The sequence below is a fragment of the Herpailurus yagouaroundi genome, unplaced genomic scaffold, assembly GCF_014898765.1.
Source record: "Herpailurus yagouaroundi ecotype Mexico unplaced genomic scaffold, PumYag 142, whole genome shotgun sequence".
Classification (NCBI taxonomy): Eukaryota; Metazoa; Chordata; class Mammalia; order Carnivora; family Felidae; genus Herpailurus; species Herpailurus yagouaroundi.
In genome coordinates, this window is record NW_024412397.1 from 49,703,029 (window position 1) to 49,724,256 (window position 21,228).

Here is a 21,228-nt window from a genome sequence, read left to right on the forward strand (position 1 = left end):
CACACACACACAAGCACACACATGCATACACCCCATCAAATAAAAATGTCTAAAAAGAGAATAGTGGACTTTCATTTGGCCTTAAGAATAAATACATACATTATTTCTATATAAAAAAAACATTCTATGTTTGGCACTGTTAATGGTGTTCAATGTCTACCCAGGAGTTTTTTGATAAACTAGCAGGAGAGAAGTTGAGAGTTTCTAGCTCTCTCAGAGGAACTACACTGGAACATTTTAATTACTTTTCTGTGAAGGACATGCTCATTCTAAATCTGGCAGCTCTTAGAGGCCTCTCCACCCAGCTGGGAGTGTGTTCCCAAGTGCCCAGGGGGTGAAGGTAAGTCAGCCAAGAGTATGAGAAGACAACAGACCCCAGGCAATGAACAAACCCTATCTAATAAAAGGGCTTAAATTAGAATATTTGGAAACATTTTTAATACAAAGTGTTAGTAGTTGACACGGTGGCGTCAATTCTTTAAACTCCGCACAAGAGTGTGACAGCTGCCTTTCCCAACTGCCTATCAGTCTTCAAATACATGCATCCCATCGAGTGGCAAAGGGTGAGAACCTGGCCAAGCATTTCCGTAGTAAGATCCATGGGAAAAACATAGTAGACAAAGCAGAATAATAAAGTACAATGATATTTGGGTTTCACATCGGCTTTGCTATGGTTATAGTAACAAATTTTCCAAGGCTCAAACAGATTTAACCTCCCTTAAAAAAATAGTATATTGTGACATACTCTGGGGAAAGTGCTATTCATGGCATCTTACCCCTCACAGAATGGAAAAGATGGGTTTGCATTCTATCACCTCACCTGTCACCTTCCCTGGGGTTGAGTGTTACCCACCTGTCTCCCATGGCTTCCAGGGAACACAAATGGGCTCGCCCTCAGTGCACAATTGCACTGATAGGCAACATGGAAAGTGCCCTTAAAATAATAAGACTGATTTGTGTGTTGCCTTTTTCATATCTGGACTCATCTACGTTGTCATTTCTACACATGGGTTTTACTGAAGGCTATGTTCTCAATACTATTCTGTAAATACTGAAAAGTATTTCCATTGAACCAACCGGATACTGTAAAGGAGCTCCAGCTCAGCCACCCTTCCAGCACCTCACAGGAAGAATTTGCCATCAGAAGGAACTTGGATTATCTAGGAGCTAATCCCAGGAGTTAGGCTTTAGGCCATCCGTTCCCTTGGCATGTATTCCTCCTTGGAGAAAAGATCTTTTCTCTTTTCATTCACTGGACCTATGATTGAAGTGGATAGGTAACCCCCAAGGGCATACCAGAGACTCACTAATCAACCCCATTCTGAAGGAGAGAGCACTGCAATTTTAGTATATGTTGAGGGTATATACATGACAGACACAGATACAGTGTGTGGCAACTTGATAATGACTGCGTTGTAATGAATAAAATGTGTCCAGGGCTTACTGGACTGGACAATGCCTCTGAGAAGTATTGCCATGAAGTTATGACTGGAAGCACATTTTAATCGTGTTTGGCTCATTGTAGCTCAGTTTTAGATCATGTAATCTGTGGAGAGCATCCATTGATTGGCATATTCTCCTAAATTCAGTTATAGTTTATGAGATGTGGAAGAGAGAAACTCCACTGACAGCAATTACCTAGGATTCATAGGACTTTGCTTACTTCGCAAATGCTCTTTCAGTGGTAGACTTTTGCTTGCTCCTGTCCAACCCAGGTTTGGCTATTCTTAGACCTGGAATTAAATCACTGAAGTCTAGTCTTCTCAGGTTTCCCTCCTCCCTGGGAGAGTAGATTTAGAGTGATCATAAGAAAGTCAACTCATCCCTAATCATTTGGCCCGAAGAGACCCAGAATGCTCTTCCCTCTTCCTTTTACAATCCTTCCAATAAAACTTCTCTACTTTTTTTTTATCCCTAGGTGGAGAGCGCTCTCAGAGAGTTCACACAGTGAGTGTGGTTTGTGCATTCAATAGTAAGATCTAATCATTGCCTCTTGAGGGCTGAAAAATGAAAACACTGGATAAGAGCCCACCTTCTGGCTTCATGCTTGTCAAGAACAGGATCTATTAGCCTTTTAAAGAAATACTGATAATAAAAAGCAGACTAAGTGAGCTATGTGAATTGGCATCTAATCAATTATTTTCTGAGCTCTTTCTCCCTTAAGTTACTCAGAGCTGCAAGAGCAAACAAGATTTTACTGTTTCTAACCCTCTTGCCTTCCACAAAGCTTGGGGAAATATATAAGCCTGTGTATGCCCCCATTCTTTTTGGGGATGTTTTATTATCATCATCTCCATTGTAGAAGAGGTCATATTCCCTTTAATTAAAGTGCATACAAGTCAGAAACTCCCCAGCCTGCATTTCCCAAGCATCAAGAGGTACAAGGCCTGAGTTTTCCTCCCATAGCCCACCAACAGGGCCGGGACATCAGTGGTGTGAGGACGAGGACAGCCGCCAGCCAACCCAGAGCACAGAGAGCTCAGGCTGCTTTCTTTTTCCCACATCAGTTCTTCACTGTATTTGACCTAGAAGTTTTGGATGCGGACAACACTGCATACTTGGAATAATACTTTTTTTCTCTTTAAACCTTTTGCCCTATAGATGATTCATTTCTCCTGGGCTAAAATTGGACTCATCCTGAGCATCTTTGCATGGAAGACATTCCAGCATTTGGAGGGTCTCATCACAGATTGGTTGCACTGGATGCTCTGGTTTGCCTTCACCTCCTCTTCTACTCTCTCCATACTCAACCTCCACCCTTTGCTTCTACTACATATATCATTGGAAGAAGAAACACATTTGTGATTTTCCCTGAGTATGGGCCAATTCGTTATTTTAGCATGGGTGTGCCTGGTTTCATAAGGTGCATACCAGGCAGCTGAAGAATGATGTCAATTTTGACCTGCCATCTGTAGTCCCCACCCAGGAGATTTTTAGAAGCACTAACTCCTCCAGCTCCCCAAGGTCATCTTTGTTAACCTCTGTTAACCCTTAGAGGAGCACAATAATGACAAAAGAAATCACAAAACACAAGGAAAAGGCAACTAAAGGGTATATGGTAGTTAAAAAAGATTTCTATTTTTCTATTAAAGTAAAAAAAAAAAAAGCTACTATCCAAACTTGGGCCTGAGATAGGTGTGATTAATGCCATTGTCTGGCTTTTGCCACAAAATACTTCTCCTACGAAAAAAGTATGGGATTACCTAAAGCACCCAGTTACTCTTATTAAGTTCAGATTTTCTTAAAATTAGATTGAGAAAAATCTATTTCTACATGGAGTGTGCATTACAGAATAAGCTTAAATGCACAAGTTTCCAGGCCTAGTCTGAAATCCTGTTGGGTAATTCCGGCCAGGCCTTGACCCTGGGTGTTGTGAGGATCAGGAATGGTGTTACCAGTTATTGTCTATTTTGTTAGAAGCTAGATTTGAACTTGGGAGCGTGATTAACACTAGCTCAATTTTCCCCTCCTCCAGACAACCACTGAAATCACTAAGGCTTCTGACAGGATAAACATGTCTGTTAGTTTGTTCCTAGGAATTATCCTATACTTTTTGTTGCAATATATTACTTTTCCCCTTTCATCACTCCCCCACCCCCACCCCAGCACCTTTCCCCTCCACTCTTTACCTACTTAGACCTAGATCTGAAGCCATGGAGTCTCCTGGGAGTCTATTCACATATGTCAAAGCTCAGTCAAGGTCTCCCTGAGCTGGAACAGAGCTCATTCTTCCTGTCATAATTTTCTGTTCCCAGGGTCTTTGTTGTCTGTTTCTAGTGCTTAATCATTATTCCAATAGAAGAAAGCGATTTTTAATATTTTTAATGAATAATTCAGGAATCTGAATAAATACCCACATTTTCAAAGGAAGTCCATAGCTTCCTCCTTTCCCAACCCCTCTCCATAGTCAACAAACATTTGTGGAAAGCCTTTTATGAAGCAGCTGCTCATCTGGGTCCTCACATTTTATTTGATCATCACCACCAACCATTAACCGCACATGTGGTAGGTTCTCAGGGAATCTGTTCTGGTTAAATGGATTACCTTATAGAGCAGAGTTATTAGCCTAACTTTAGAGCTGAGGAGACTGAGGCCCCAAGTAGTAGTTAAGCAGTTAAGTTAAGTGACTTGTTCAGACTGTGCATTGGCTGAATTTGTCTTATGTCCATCCCTTTCATTGTCTTGGTCATATTCGTGTCTGTTGTTAAAGCTTCCATTCGGCTGGTACCACAAATAGGGCTGTCTAACATTCTGTCTCATTGCTTCAGAAAGGCATGGTGCTATTTATGGAGAGAACATGGGTTACTGACCAGCATGGTGTTTTGCCTTTTGGCCTTTGGAATGCAGTCTACAGCATTTTCTCCAGAAAACCTCACACAGATTTGTGTTTGCAGAAAGGGGTCCAAAGGCTTAATTATTTTTTGGGAGCCCTACTATTTGTCCTTTGCTAACCAGGTCATCCTTCAGACAGAAAAAATGTTGTGTATGACCCAGCCAAGGCTGCTGCTCAATGGGGTTGACAGCAGGCCAGAAACTCAAAAACCCTGCCTGCAGGCCTGATCACGTCCAGAGAGTAAGCTGACAGAAAGCAACTCTCTGAATACATCCTGCATGCATCTGTCTCCTCTATGCCTTCGTTCAAGTCTGGAAGAGTTACCAAAAAATATGCCTACTTGACCCTTTTTAATGGGCAGTTGCATTGGTTCCTCTAAACGAGGAAGAGGCAGCCTGCCTCTTCCGACAGAGGCAAAGTAGAATCTGATAGGCATTACAGTGGCCTTTATATTTCTGTGATTTACAACATTTTTAAATGTGTGGTTCCATCACTGTCAGTGACAGCTGCCACATCTGTTTCTCTTGGGAGGTGGATGTAGAAGTGCCACTAAATAAAAACTTGGGAATTTCAACATTTGTTCTTTCTGTTTTCCCAACAATAGTTTTACAGATATGTTCACGTAACTAAGACTCTTGCTCAAAACCCCTAAAACACTTGAGAGTAAATTACAAAGGAGCCAAGTGTTGGCCCCCCTCATTCTGCAGCAGTGTGTTCTTGGGGGTCTCTTGAGTGAAGAGGGGCACAGACAACTGTTTGATCAGTGAGTCCATCAGAACTGTTAGCCATGCTGATCCTGAAAAGAGAGAGCAACTCAGAAGTCTGGTGGGGTGGCCTGTCTTTCATTCCACAAATATTTTTTTGTCTTCATACCATGCAGAGCAGTGTGCTAGGTAGAGAAGGACTTGAACGCTGGTTGTCTTCAGCTCTCCTGGTCAGTTAACACCTATTAAGGAATCTCTGTACTCCAGAATATGCTCCAGTTCCAAAAGTGGATGTCAGCATTTTCTAGTCAATTCAGACATAATGTATGTGTCCTTAAATATCAGCAAAACCACAGTTAGAGTGGCAATGATCATCTAGGTTGGTGGGTCCTCTCATGAAATCAACATTGATTTTACCCTTTCTTAGTGTAGAAATTTGTAATGTGTTCTCCTTAAACACACACACACACACACACACACACACACACACACACACACGTCAGTTTATTTGGAAGACCACACACAGCTAATCATTTGTAGAAGTTGTGTTAGATCAAATGGGAGAATGCATTTAAAAGGCTTCATATGTTATGGCCCCCAGTAAATGTGAGCTGCTGTTATCACCCTGTCACATCATCATCGTTGTCACCATATTCTAGTGTTTTCCTTGCCCTTGATTAGAAGTTAAATCAATGGGAGCTGAGAACTCAGGAAGTAAAAACTCGTCTTTGTACCTTGATGTGCACTTTTTAAGATATAAAGTGAAATCTAGTTTGCCTCTGATTTTAAACTGAAGGCCTTCCAATGAACAGCAATGAACATTCCATTTTAAGTGGGATTATTTTAGTATCTGTTAAAGAATCTGAACAATCCACTCAAAGAGCATGTGTTACATGCTCTGTGTCTTCTTTACACCCACCTTGGAAGTGGGGAAGAGAAGGGAACCAGCATTTATTGAAAGTGTGCGATGTTCTAGGCATTTCACCTATGTTTTAGGATTGTTTCCCCCTAAAATTCGTATGTTGAAATCCTAACCTCTAGTACCCCAGAATGTTACTGGATTGGGAGACAGGGTCTGTAGAAAGATAATTAAGTTACAACAAGGTCATTAGGATAGGTCTAGTTCAACCTGACTGGTCTTATGTAAAAGAAGAGATTAGGACACAGACACACACAGAGAAAAAACCATGTGAAGACTCAGAGGGAAGACAGCCATCTATAAGCTAAGGAGAGAGGCCTCAGAACAAATCAACCCTGCTGATACCTCCATCTATGACTTCTAACTTTCAGAATTGTGAGAAAATAATTTCCTTTGTTTAAACCACCAACTCTGTGGTATTTATTAGGACAGCCCTAGCAAATTAATACAACATATGTTATCCCATTGACTTTTCTGCACAAACAAATGTTGGGTCATTGGGGTTTTGGTTTTTAGTCTTTTAAGTCTCCTTTAGTTTTCAATTTCCACTTGCATCTCTCTCTCTCTTTTTTAATTGAAGTTTAATTAACATACAATGTTCTATTTGTTTCAGGTGTACAGCATGGTGATGATGCTTCTATACATTACTCACTGCTCACCATGGTATGCATAGTCACCATCTGCCACCATACAACATTATTACAGTATTATTGACTATATTCTCTATGCTGTGCTTTTCATCTCCTTGACTTATTTATTTTATTCCTGGAATTTTGTACCTCTTAATCCCCTTCACCTATTTCTCCATCCCCCACCCACCTCCCCTTTGACAATCACCAAGTTTGCTTTCTGTATTTAAAAGTCTTTTTGATTGTTTGTTCATTTGTTTTTTTAGATTCCACATGTAAGTGAAATCATACGGTAATTGTCTTTTTTAAACCAATGTATTATTATCATAATTTGTAGGTAAGAAAACTGATGATTTGAGAGATAAGTAACTTGTCCATGGTCCCCAGGTTGTCAAATAGCTTGGCCAGGCTTCAAACCTAGTTCTGCTGGAGGATACCTGATATATGGTAATATTGCAACAAATATTAACTCTTGTCATTTATTATTGCTATTGGCTTCAGAAAGATAATATCTAATTCAGATAAGCACACTACCAAGAGATGAATTTTATGTAGATTAATGGAGGCATTTCATGTAAAGAAGGAAGGAAATATACTGGTTTTCTTGTAGGAAAAGCAGGAACCCAAGTCCCACAAATATTGCTCAAACTCAGCATGAAGTTGACCTTAGCTTCTTAGCCATAGGTTATTATAGAAGCCTCCAAAATACATAGTTTTAGATATCAAATGTACATTGATTTATAAGCAGAATAAGAGGTCTTTTTGGTGGAAATATGTTCTGTAGGGATAGTGTTAGAATGCATTTACACCCACTCTAAAACCCAAAATTCTTTTCTAAATAAGACCTTAGAAGTCTTTGCCCTAGTCAGTCAAAATGGCCCCTATAATATGGCCAAAGATTAAAATTTATGTTTCACAATTGTTTTAAACCAAGATATTACTCTTTGGCTTCTCAATCATATTTTTATTCTTTTTGTACATCTCATCAAAGCATTTCGATTAGAACAAGTCATTGAGCAGAGAAGCCAAAATAAATAGTTGATTTAAATTACTACAGTGAAGGGACCACAGTTTCAGTCAGGCCTAAGTTATGGGGACTTTTAATGATTCTATGAGGTTCTAGTGTTTATGGAATTGGCTTGCACATTGATTGTTTTTTTCTTCCTGATTTATTTCTGATTTCTAAAGTCAACCCATGAATTTCTTAGTCTGTCTGGTCAGAATTTTTTGATGGCTTCTCAGAGGTTCCAGACTCTGAGAACCTCATAGATTTGCAAACCTCATGGTTTGCTTTGCCTTGGAACTCATTAACTCCTGTCACTTAGCCTGAAGCTGGTGACCTCTGCCTAGCAACCTGGCCACATTACCCATGTTTGCTATATAAGAACCAGAGGTGTCACCCAGCTCCACTGTTTCCATCTCTGCTTCTGGAATGGACCAGACAATGCTGCAGTCAAATGGGAATAAAGCTAGAGTACAGTCCATCCACAATGTAATCTTCGTTCATGTCTTTCTGGGTGTATCAGGTGATCTGGGTGGATCAGGGGACATCATGGAGTGGTTGAGTGCACAAATTTTGGGCATGGGCAGAATTGGTTCCAATGTCAACGGCCACCTACGAGTCACATGACTCTGGGAATGTTACTTAATCAACCCGGACCTCAGTTTCCTTATTCATTTTTTTTCTTCCTTATTTGTTAAATGGAAATAACAACTATGTTGCGGGTTTGCTGAAAAGATTAAGGAAGTAACATAGGTGAAGCATCTGGGAAAGTGTCTGACATGTGGTAGGTGCCTAATAATGAAGACCGTAAACAGAAGTTTGATAACTTCACCTAATATAACTTCCAGTGCTTGCTGTGTGGTTGAAATTTCATTTGCAACACAACAAAGCCTGCTTATATTTCTACAGGGAAAAAATACCATGGCAGCCTGAAGTGCAATTGGGATTTAACCTCACATAAGACCCAAGAGTCCCTATGGAGGGCATTCTCCATGTGTTTCAAACTTGGTGCATCATCCACCAAGCATGTTCCCTCCGGAAAAGCAGGAGACCGCCCAAGGTTTGGATAAGTTCAGGGAAGCATCTGAACTTTTTGGGAGCTGTCCCATCAAAACTGGAGTTGTCTGGGTTTTGACCGCTGGGGCCAATATTCTTTTCTGTCTGGACTTTTAAAAAAGATCAGAACATTGGGTTAGTATTCCCAGTTCTCTGTGTCATTAGAAGCTCTTAAGCACGAAGATTCCACTAATTTCAACCAGAATTTTGTGGGTAAAAGACATGAGTAATGTGAGAAAATGAATGAGGACATTGGCACTCACTGGGGGAAGTTAGGAACTTCAAGGAGAAAAATAAAAGCTGTCTTCATCAGCCAGCCTAAGTTGGAGGGGTTTTTAGGATATGTGATTGTTCCCAGCACCCTGTTTTGAATCTCTCTTACATTTCATAAAATCAGAAAGTTTGGGTTTGAATTCTGTTCGAATATTAACAGATGGGGGGGTGTAAGAAGACTTCTTACAGCCTTCCAAGCCTCAGTTTCCTCATTGGTAAAAGGAAATATTAATAAGTATTCTATAGGGCTGTTGATTCGTTCGTTTATTCATTCATTCAGTTGGTCTGGCACATAGCGAGCACTCAGTAAATAGTAGCTCCCAGAAAGTTTCTATGGAATCTTTGTAATTCCATGTACCTGGATTTCAAGGAAAATTTCACATTTGTGTCTCAACTTTTTTTATTTTGCTTAGGAATACATTTTCACCTTTATAAAAAAATGCATTTGACCCTTTAGAGCCCTCAGAGAAATTTTTTAAATAGAAAAATGTGTGTCCTTCTAAAATCAAACCAGTGCTGGGGCACTTGGGTGGCTCAGTCAGTTGAGCGTTAGACTTTGGCTCAGGTCTTGATCTTGCAGTTCATAAGTTCGAACCCCAGATTGGTCTCTGTGATGACAGCTCAGAGCCTGGAGCCTGCTTCACATTCTGTGTCTCCTCTCTCTGCCCCTCCCCTGCTCACACTCTGTCTCTGTCTCTGTCTCTCTCTCTCTCTCAAAAATAAATAAACATTAAAAAAATTTTAAATCAAACCAGTGTTATTGAACCTCACTAAAATGTTAGTTAGGCTCAGTCTGTATGTTTCTCAATACACTTTAATTACCACTCATACAACTTAGCTACATCCAAATGTGTCTACAGGGTCAAGCCATCAAATGACTTGACATTCAGGAAAGAAGCACGCTCAGTGACGAAGAGCACAGGCCCCAGCTCCATGAGGGTCCCCAGTGCTGCTACATATACTGCACACCATGAGGGTGAGCAGAGTGTATGCAACTGTTTGCCTTCATAGAGTTTATGACTTTGCATGGCTTTTAATACTTCCCTCAAGTAGTATCATTCGCCTCTCAAACTTTAATAATTCTTTTTTGAGTAGTGTCTTTCTGTCCTCCCCGCCCCCCCCCCCATCATTTTGATTTCTAGTCTATTGTCTTTCAGAGTCTGGAGTACGCTCCTGATTTATCCATGACTGAATCTTGCACTACCCTGAAGAAAACTGTGATTTGAGTAAATACCGCACATTGCTTTCATTAATATGTCACATTAAATTTAAAATCTCAAGTGCAAATCAAAAGTTGGACATCTTAACATTGTTCATACTTCAGGAAAGTCTGCGAGCTGGGAATAATTTTTTCTCATGGGCCAAACACACCACACACACACACGCACACACACACACACACACACACACACACACACACACACACGGCAGATTCTTATGGTTCCCAACAGTTTTGTTTTGCTTTGTTTTGTTTAACCTCCTCACCATCAAGCATATAGCTCACCCCATGAATGAGCAGCATTTTCTCCTCAAGGGCAGTGATTCTGTGGGTAGGGCCACATGTAATTTGAAAAAGTATATTCTCCCACCCCATGGTATTGAGAATCATGTCTCCAATTGCATCAAGAGAATAGGATTCCTTCTGCCTACTCTGATGGCTTTATTGAGAAAAGCTTGGCCAGAATTGTCATGCTTTGAAGTCAGCAAAATCAGCACCTTAATCTGTTTTGGAGATAAAGGGTCCCATTGGAATTCTTTCTTGAGAGCTTGCCTGAATAGTTACCCTCGACATCCCTGTTCCACTCACAGCCTTTCTGCTGTCATCATGCACTCACCATAGTGACCTGTTGCTAGGTCAGTGATGTCCCCTGATGGTACCAGGAAACCTTCCCAGCCCCTCCTTCTTGTAGAGAAACAAAGAGAAGGATCACTAGACAAAAGCTTGAGATTTCCTTATGAAAACATAATGATTCTCTGAGAGATTTTATAGCAGGCCCAGAATAAAAACAAACAAACAAAATAAAAGAAAGCAAACAGAAAATGTTTTCCTCATATTCATTCCATGAAGAGTTCAAATTTCTCAACAGCAAAAAATAAGTCAGGAAGGCTTATAAGGGAAACAGAACAAAGAAAGCTCTTGGGGAACAATTCTGAGAATGGCCCACTTCCTGGCCTCATGTGAACTGTCACCTAGAAGAAGGCACAAAGTGAGGACATCATTCATGGCCTGCCTCCTATCCTTCTCATTTTCTCCATGAGAAGAACAAAACTGACATAAAGCAAAAAGAGATGGGTACCACTCACCACGTCAGGAAAGAGAATCGAAGAGCAAGAGAAAAGGAAGAGAGGGAGTGACCCGTCACATCCAGGGGCCTAAACAGAAACTCATTTTCCAGGAGAGGAAGACTTTGTCCAGCCCCTCATGTGGGATCTGGGACCTCCAAGCTGCTGAGTTTGGGGCTGGCAGCAGCTTCTCAGAATCTGCCTTTTGAGAGTAAGTGATGCTTTCCTTCCAATAATTTGACTAAGCTAATTATGCCTTTGCAGTTGTTCCTACTTAGAGGGAAAGGGCAGCATTTTATCAAGAAGATGGTTTTTGGCTGCTTGTGTCAACCTGCTCTCCTTTTTTTTGAGAACTGCCAGTTTCCAGAAGTCATTTCCTCCCGGCCTGGAGTTGCAGGTACAATAGCACACAAAAAAGAAGAAACGAATCATCATCATCATCATCATCATCATCATCATCATACTACATAATAATAACCGTGGCCAATTCTATGACCAAATATTGAATTTATTTTTTAGCCTTCATAGATATTAATAGTTGCCACTGACACTAACTGACCTGGTTTCTCATTACAACAAAATTCGATTTTTCTGGAATGGATTTGGGACTCTCCCACAGAATGGTGGGAAAAGACAGGCAGAGTAAGAACATAGTTGGACAGGGAAATTTGAGTAGGTTTCTTAGCAACCTGTTAGATTCACATTTGAGTAAAGAATCCGACTAATTTGGAAATACTGCTTATCAGAAACATGACTACTGTTCAGTGGAAACGTGTGTGCCTAAAGGAGAGTTAAGCTGCTGTGGGTGACTAAGTTCACAGGCATTGTCTCCTATGGCAGCATTCTGCAGATTGAAAACAGGTGGATGGCCAGTAATTTGCCTTTTGTGAAAATAACATTCTGTTAAATGTGATATTAATATATCATATTTCTCCAAGAGCAGGCCATGCCTTGCAGGCTTCATCTAACGAATTCTCCCAACATCCCAGGAGAGCGGAACATGAATGGGAAACTGATTTGTTCATATGTGGCCAGTAAAGTTCATGATTTCCTAACAGGAAAATGTAAATTCCCCCCAAAAATAACAACAACAACAAAACCAACTATACTGCCAAGGTAGGGATTCTGGCGAGATGTTCGAAGGGGGTGAGGTAGTAAACAATGATGTGAAATTCAACTTTGAAGAAAAGTTTGGGGAGAGCTAACAGAAAGATAGAAGGTGGGGTGGGTGAGGAAGAAATCTTGGGTGCTTTGGGAGGGAGAGAGGTTGAGAGAGAAAGAGAATGGGAAACTGACTCTGTGTGACAATTCTTACACAATTAGGTTATTATTTATACAGAAAATTATGATCCCTTGAGATTTGGTTGAAGAGTCATCTTCCGTCCTGTTTTTAATGGAAACATCTTACTGTTTATTAATAACAATAGCTACCATGTAGTGGGTGCCTACAAAGTGTGGTCGGGCTGATTGCACAGAATCCCTCCAACAACTGGATGACATCTGCATTCCTGTTATTCTCATCTAACACAAGAACCTGCTGTTGAATGACTTTCTGAAGTCTCAGGGGTGGTAAAAGTCAGGGCCAGGGGCCAGGCCCACTTCTGTCTGCTCGTAAAGCCTCTGTTCATACCCACGGCATTATGTATTCCTCGTCTTCTCAGGGCAGGTGAGGCATAGCTAGAAGGAAAACAGAGGTCACATTTAGAGGGGCTGAATAATGAGAACAACTTATACCCAAACTTTAAACTGTTGACTCGAACACAGGCGCTGGTGGAAGCAAAGGGATCTGGTAAAGAGAGAAGAAAATCCCTATGTGGTAATAACACTGCGTAACTCATTTGTGTGGAGCATCCAGAGTTGTAATGGGTCACGTCGTCAGTGGAGGCCCAGCCATGTCGTGTGACATCATGCATGTAGCTATCACCGCCATGGCCTTGGTGGTTTGTCTCTGTCAGCCACAGGGCTGATTGAGTGGGAGAAGAGCCCATCTCCCACCAGTGATAGAATTTTTTTAGACTTGCCCTGTTCATTTGTTAAATGTTTATTTATTTTGAGAGAGAGAGAGCATGTGCATATGCACACAAACTGGGGTGGGGCAGAGAGGGACAGAGAGAGAGAAAATCCCAAGCAGGATCCGCATTGTCAGCACAAAGCTCAACTCAAGGCTCAAACTCATGAACTGCAAAATCATGACCTGAGTGGAAATTGAGAGTTGGATGCTTAACCAACTGAGCTACCCAGGTGCCTTATCCTTGTCCATTTTTCACAGAACTCCATGTTATTACTTTGTTGAGCCATGAATTGAGCTATAGCCATCTTTCTCTGCTCAGGGATTTAGCCCAAGCTGCCAAAGGGGTTCAGTTAGAAGGCAACTGGTGTGTGCCCACCCAGTGTGGCATCCACAAGCATCCTTCCTACCAACACCCCAGTTAAGGTTTCTCCTGTCAGAATGAGCTCCTCTTCTGAGGGCTCCACCCCAGAGTCATGGGGTGGCCCTAATCTCAGGGTCTAGGTCCTGCCATTGGGCATTACCTCAGATGCTCCCTGTGTTATCTCACTGAGTATGTTCTTTAGTTTAAGCCATTATGAAAATAGAACTCAAGCAGCCTATTTCTGCAGGCCTGAATTTCAGGTGTGACTCTTGGGCTTATACTTGCTAGCTGTGAGATTTGGGACAAGTCACTTAAAAACAGACATACAACACCTTTCTAAATCTTGGTTTCCTTATCTGTTGTATGTGGGTACCAGCAGCTAACTGAAAACCAACTTTATTTTTTTTTCTAGCATCCCACTTGTAGGACAAAAAAATAAATAACAAGAAGTCAAATTCAATTTTGGGGTTTCTTTTATAAGCCAATTTTTCAAACTCACCTGTGAAGATTTAGCCTGAACTCCTATGCTCCTGGAACTACATCTCTAATTATAACATCCTTGTAGTTGCAGGTTTTAAGTTAATGAAAATGGTTTCATGGAAGATTTTTGTAATCTTCACGTAATCCTGTGGAGTAAGTGGATTTGCTTTTTATTCCCACTTTACAGAGAAGGAAACTGAGAACTGAGGCTTAGTGTTTTGTTTTTTGGATTTTTTTTTTTTAATTTTTTTCAACATTTATTTATTTTTTGGGACAGAGAGAGACAGAGCATGAACGGGGGAGGGGCAGAGAGAGAGGGAGACACAGAATCGGAAACAGGCTCCAGAGCCCGACGCGGGGCTCGAACTCCCGGACCGTGAGATCGTGACCTGGCTGAAGTCGGACGCTTAACCGACTGCGCCACCCAGGCGCCCCTGGCTTTTTTTTTTTTTTTCCTTTTTTTTTTTAAACAACTTGCCTTGAACCTCACAGCTCCTCAAGTAGAGCTGATCCTCAAACCCACATCTTCTGGCTCTGATCCTCAGTGCTTGTCCCATGGCCCATGGCACTGAGGTCAGTGATGACCCAAATGATGATCTAAATGACTCTGAGACTGAATGTAATTCCAAATCTTCAAAGAGATTCTAGGGGCACCTGGGTGGCGCAGTCGGTTAAGCGTCCGACTTCAGCCAGGTCACGATCTCACGGTCCGTGAGTTCGAGCCCCGCGTCGGGCTCTGGGCTGATGGCTCAGAGCCTGGAGCCTGTTTCCGATTCTGTGTCTCCCTCTCTCTCTGCCCCTCCCCCGTTCATGCTCTGTCTCTCTCTGTCCCAGAAATAGATAAACGTTGAAAAAAAAAATTAAAAAAAAAATAAAAATAAAAAAATAAAAAAAAAGAGATTCTATTTGGTCATTCTATTGCACAAGCAAAGTGGGCTTGAAATCTGTATAAAGACTTTTTTTCAAAAATAGCAGATGAAAAATCACTGGTTATAGAACATTCCATGTCTTAAACATTCCTATATAAGTCTGTGCCCCAGCCATCAACATGGAGTGGGGGTCTGGGGGCAGGGTGGTGACCAGACATAGATTCACCATTTGGAGGAAAGCATAGAAGAGCTGTCACAGAAACTTAAAACAGCACATAGCAGGAAATGAGAAAAAAACATTATATATCGTAATCCTGTTTCTGTCTCTAAGGAACAAATGCGAAAACAGACGCCTATGGCTTTAAGAGAAACAGTCATCCTGGAGAGTGTTGCAGGTGTTAAGGAAAAGAATGTTTCTCGTGCCTTGGTTCAGGGGATTCCCAAAGGCACACTGTGTCTGCTTCCAACAGCCCGCAGCCTTCAAGGTGAGTGTTATCTGGTATGTGCTTGTTATTGGGTATGAATGACTTGGGGAGGAAAGCACCCACCCCTTCCAGGGATCTGGCTTCCCATGATGGCTCCATCACTTCATCTCTGTGGGGAGATGGTCACCCAAGGATTCAGGGTCATTGCAAAGAGCCTGCTTCCAACCTTCCTCTTCCTATTCCTCTTTGGCACCTCAATTTGTTCCTAATTATTTTTCTGTTTTCCCTGCTTCTGAAGAAAGGGCTGCACCAGGGAGCACTAGGTAACACACACTCAGGCTCTTCCTAAATCAGGCATCACCACTGTCAGCCCTCTTCTCCATTAAAGGCAAGAAATGAATCATGAGATGGGCAGGGCCTAACCACCACCCTGCCTTGGTCCAGCTAACTCTAATGGTATGAAGGGAGTCCAAATGTTGAGCGAGCTGTTCAGTTCCTCTTGAGGAGATTCAGTTCTGTTCATCTGGATTTCTTGATCTTGGCAAACTTACCTACTTCAAGACATCGGGCATGTTACCTGGAATGCTACATCAAGAACCAGGGGTTTTAGAGTTCATCTTACCTTGTCATTCTCAGTGTGGTCCAGATCTATGGGCTGCTTGTTCTTAGTCATGCTTATTAAGAACTGTGTTTTCTTAAAGATCAGCAATCAGACCTTAAGTGCCAAATCCCATTTCCTTGTGCGGTTTCCATCTTTTCTTAATTTCTCGTGGTAATGACCCTGTTGGGAGGGTCCCATCCTGATTGTCCTTCTTCCTCTCCATACAATGCTTTAATCTTCTTAGTGATCCACTTCTTTCTCTTTTCCTCTGTATATATTTTACTCTTGGTCCTCTAGTCTTCTCTCTGCACATTAGCCTTTGGTAAGTTCACCAACCACTGCTTTAAGTGTCGCCTCTATGTAAATAACTCTTGAATTTGTATCTCAAACTCCACAAACCTCTTCTTGTCAATATTCAAGTCTGTAGTGTGGCATTGGACATGTGAGTTGGGAAAAAAACATGAAGTAGATTCCACATTTACAGTTTGACAGATGAATTAGCCTATAGACATGCCTGAGGCCCATATCATTTAATTGTGGTGGAGATCTCACCAATTTGCCCTAACCTACTTTCCTTTCCTTTTCTTCATGTCATTGCACTTGGACTACTGTAAGCTGCTCCATCCTCCTGACCCATGAGCACAATTTTTCACATTGTCTCCTTCATGAAATGCACACTCCTTTTCCCCCCACCTCTATCAAAACCCTACCTCTAATTCAGCACACATGAACCATTGGTGTTTCTCCTTCATTGCCTTAAAAAAAAAGGAGAGGGAAACCTGAATGACCAAAGGGGTGGCTGGATGAGCAGGAGAGTGGGACTGTAACAGATCAGGCTCCTCCCGAAGAGGGGGAGGTTTCAATGGGACCTGCGCATAGGTTAAGGGAACAAAGATGATCAATGTTCCCCAACCTTAATTGTTTCTACTACCCACTGCTGCACTGCCAATATTTAGTAAAATCCAAAATGCCTTTAAGTGACCACATGTCAAAGAGTTAAATGCTATGTGGGAGAGGATTCAATGACAGTTCTTAAACTATTAAAAAAAAAAAAAACCTACTCAAAAGAAGTAAAAAATACTGGTTGATAATTTGAAAGACACAGAAAATATTTTGACCATATTAAGTTCATGGACAGTGACTTATTTTAGGCATTATTGAAAATTTTTAGTTTAAAGGGCAACTATTTATCAATGACATGTGTCATACACTGTCTTTTACCCTATATTCTATCTGCCTCCCACTTTCTACCTTGTCCATTCAGACAGTTGGAGTGTTCACATGGTTTCCCAATTCTCTTTTGTTCCAAGCAAATTTTGGAGAGGGAGAGAGAGAGAGAGAAGCAAGCAGGGGAGGGGCAGAAGGTGAGAGAGAATCCTGCCTGACGTGGGTCTCCATCTCACGACTGTGAGATCACGACTTGAGCTAAAGTCAAGAGTTGGAAGCTTAACTGACTGAACCACCCAGGCACCCCTGTGGCAGAAATATTTTTATATTTTTTCTTATTTTTTTTAAATATGAAATTTATTGTCAAATTGTTTTCCATACAACACCCAGTCATCTAATTTTATATTTTTTCCTGTTATTAAATTTTGTGGAAGGAAGAAAAATGGGAAATGGGGAAATTGAACTGGCAAATGGCTTTGCATGTATACTAATAAATATCCCACAAATGAATTTCTCCTTTTAATCTATTATTAGTCATTCGTGTTACTGGGTAAAGATGCTAGTGGCACGTTTTATTTTCAGACCTCCTAAAACTAAATCTTCTCCTAGTGTACTGAACTGCTTTGTTAGTTGTCCAGGGAAATCCGTATGTAGTGGGGATTTGAATACATGAATTTAACTTTTTACATAGTGGCTTAAAAAACTGTCTTGACATTAGTAAAATTACACAGTCCCCACACTCAAGCCTCCAAGATAGGATGTCTGATCTAAGAAGCTGTATTGGGGAAGGACAGGGAGAATAAGGCCACATTCCTGAGCTTGTTATTAAGGCACATCATTTGCATATTCTTCCCCCACCTCCCCAAAGCCTCTGGCCCCTGATTAGAGGTAGAGATACTGGGGTGGGGAGTTGGGACACCCAGGCTATGATTCTGTGCTCCATGATACCATGCTGCCCCTTGGCCTCCAGCCATCTACCTATCTGAGACCCTGTAAGAACCCATGCTTATTCTCATTACTAGTGAAACACCACAATTATATGGTATTAAGGCTCCATCAGTGACCACATTTTGCATGTGAAAAATAGCATGTTATAAAAATTTAATAAGGCATTAGCAAATGAGATCCTGAATCTCATTTTTTTTTCTTGCAAATGAGAGCATGTTCTGTATCTAAATCCTGAGTATAAGCCCCTCCCCACGCTCTAATTATGGATAATCAACCTTTCAAAAGCAGAGAGAGAGTCCAGTGTCTGACCCCTGTTTTAAATGAAATAATGTATGGAAGTACCTGGTCACTAGTAAACACTGACACCCAGAAAATGGCATCATTCATTCCCATCATTAACCCTGAGGGTTCTGTGAGTCCCTCTGAGGTCCTGAGGATGGATGTTGTGTGAGGTCTCATGCCACCAAAAACTGACCAACTTGTCTTTTGCACCTTGTACTTCTCCCTCACTGCACTTGTTGTATGTTTAAGACCAACTATCTCTGAAGCTTGGGAAATCCTGATATCTGCACCGATGGGAAATCACGGCTTGGCTCTATTCCTTTAACATCTGCCCATTTGCTAAACTCTAAGCTCCATTAAGGGCTGGGACCCTGTTGGCTTTGTTTCTTCATTGAGTCCCTAGGGCCTAGAGTAATCCTGGCACTTAGTAGGCACTCAGCATTAATACATGGTATGCTGGCTCCTGATCCAGCCATGTGTTCTCAATCCTCTGATTTCTGCTATAAATAAATACAAGCTGTTCTCATGGATTTGATGCTTCTTGACTCATTCTCCCACAGGTCATGTAAGGCGCTTCACTGTAGGACAGTGATTTGGCTAAGACTGAGTTTCCCTCCCACACAGTAACTCATGGGAGACACTGGATGGCCTTTTCTTTTGTGTGCTCAAAAAACACATCCTTTGCACATAGGGGACAAACTGCTTAGGTAGAGAACTTTCAGGAATGAGGAAGTTCTGTAAACAACCAGTTTATTTCAGAGTTCGGTAAACATCCCGCAAACACTAATAACTGTTAGTTAATATCTGCAAATGCATTATATGGTCTGGAATCAATTTCACCCCCTTTTTTGCTTGTTTTTAAGTAATGGAGAGTTTGTAGGATAATTTTAATTGACTTTTCTATTTTTCATCTGTACCTAAGCTCAGACAAAAGGGAGCCAACAGTTCCTTTATGAAACTTTCTGTTGCCAAATAGCATTGGGTCTTTTCGATTGTGTGGTGCACACCCATTGTTAATTATGCTGATTGTTATCCATAATAGAGTAACAAGTGATAAGGAAGGCTCTGGCTCTGAAGCTTGGGAAATCCCCTTTTCCAGGACAGACAGGAAACCACAGCCTAGGCTTTGATTGACCTTGAGCTTTTTTCTCACCTTCCTGGCCCCTCCCTCACCTTCCACTCTCCAACATTCAAACACATCCATCCTCCACTTGGCCATAAATGACAGGAGGAGAGCTTCAGTAAAAGTGGGAAGTGATTTTACCAAAAATCATTTGGAGATCATAGAATTTGGAGGTGGGAAATTATCTAGAGTTCTAATATTTCATCTAATTTCTTAATTTTACAGGTAAAGAAAGTGGATCCCAGAGTGGCTAAGAGATGAGGCAAAACCAGGATGAATTTGAATTCTCTAGGCAAAGCCTGCAAGAGGAGCCCACTGCTCCACTGAATTCTCCTGTACAAGTTGAAGCTCATGTGGAACAGAATCTACAGTGAGAGATACTGAATGGTCCTTTTGTATACTTTGATCTGAAAGCTTCCCAACCTCTAAGGCATATTTTCAGAGTAGAACTAAAGAGAGAGACAGAGATGGTAAGCACTTGACTTAGATGTTGGATGTAGTTTCCTAGTTATGCTGGACTTCCTCTTGATTCTATTCAACTAAATTAAGACCAAATTACCATTATGTGTGATTTTTATGAAAGGTTGAATGACTTAATTAGCTTGGCTTTTATGGTAACCTGAAAAGATTCCCCACTGACTCCTGTGTTTTGACAAAGCTCAAACACTGTTATAGATCAAAGGGAAGATAACATGAAATCTGGATATGTCAAAGGTGCTATACTGAAAGCCTCCTATAAATGGGTAATTGAGGAGCTGTTTCCAAGCTGGACTCCTGACCCCAGAGGCTGTAACATCAAGGACAGAGATAACCACAGTCTGGGGTGTCTGAGCCCTGGCTTCTAGAAGAAATGGATCCTTACCCACACACCCCTGAGTATGTGATCGTCCTGGCAATGGTTCAGATTATCAACCAACTGCCATGCCTCTTGTAAATGTGTCCTTCAGAAAGGAGCCCTCCTTGCATGCCGAAGTTTTTATTGCTTTCCAAGGTCTTAGGCTTCTTTCAAAATCAACATTCTCTTTATTTATTATTGACGTTAATATCAGCCACACCAAAGCCATCAATGCCAAAGTTGTTAACCTTGCTAATGTTAATTTAAGCCATATACTCTCATTAAACCGATATTGGTTACTAATAATGTTTCATCTAAATGTTGTGTGTGGTTGTATTTAAAGCAGAATACCTTGGTTGAAATACCAACTGTATTGAAATTATTTTAAATTATAGTTTGTACTTTAAATTATAGTTTGTAATTAGAAGAAAATAAGAACTTTTTCTTTTAAAAAAATCTCATACTCTTAAGGACCATTCTTATAACACTTCTAAGATAATCAAAAGAAATAACATGTTTATTTTTAGGTAACTAGATAGATGTCCATGTATAAAATTTCCAACAATCCAACCTTGTGAATTTTAAATTCTTGGGATTATTTTTTTCTTTGGCCCCTTTCATTAAAATTTACTAAGGTTTTATTATAATCATTATCAGGACTTTTCCAAGGGGAACTGAGACCCCATAAATATCTTACAATTATACTTAGATGCCACATGAATCGATCAGTTAAAAACCTGTAAAGAATCATTACCTTTTCTTAGAATTTTTCCAGCAGGAACAGCTGTGAAGAGGGCGTTTTAGCAAGTGCTAAAAGATAATACATGTTCCAATCTTTTCTGTATAAAAGGATCTGCTCTGAAATCTTGAGAAATGGTAAAAAAAAAAAAAAAAACTAAAAGGATATTTAGATCTGTTGTTATTTA

At 40.9% G+C, this 21,228-nt stretch overlaps 1 long non-coding RNA gene across 1 annotated transcript in view; it reads left to right on the plus strand.

Annotated features, from left to right (window-relative positions):
* Positions 1 to 13,424: 13,424 nt before the first annotated feature.
* Positions 13,425 to 21,228, plus strand: part of LOC121033095 (uncharacterized) — a 70,370-nt gene continuing 62,566 nt past the window's right edge. The window contains exons 1-3 of the long non-coding RNA XR_005791696.1: positions 13,425 to 14,205; positions 15,253 to 15,406; positions 19,693 to 19,937. This is a non-coding gene — a long non-coding RNA (uncharacterized LOC121033095). The remainder of the gene's footprint in view (positions 14,206 to 15,252; positions 15,407 to 19,692; positions 19,938 to 21,228) is intronic.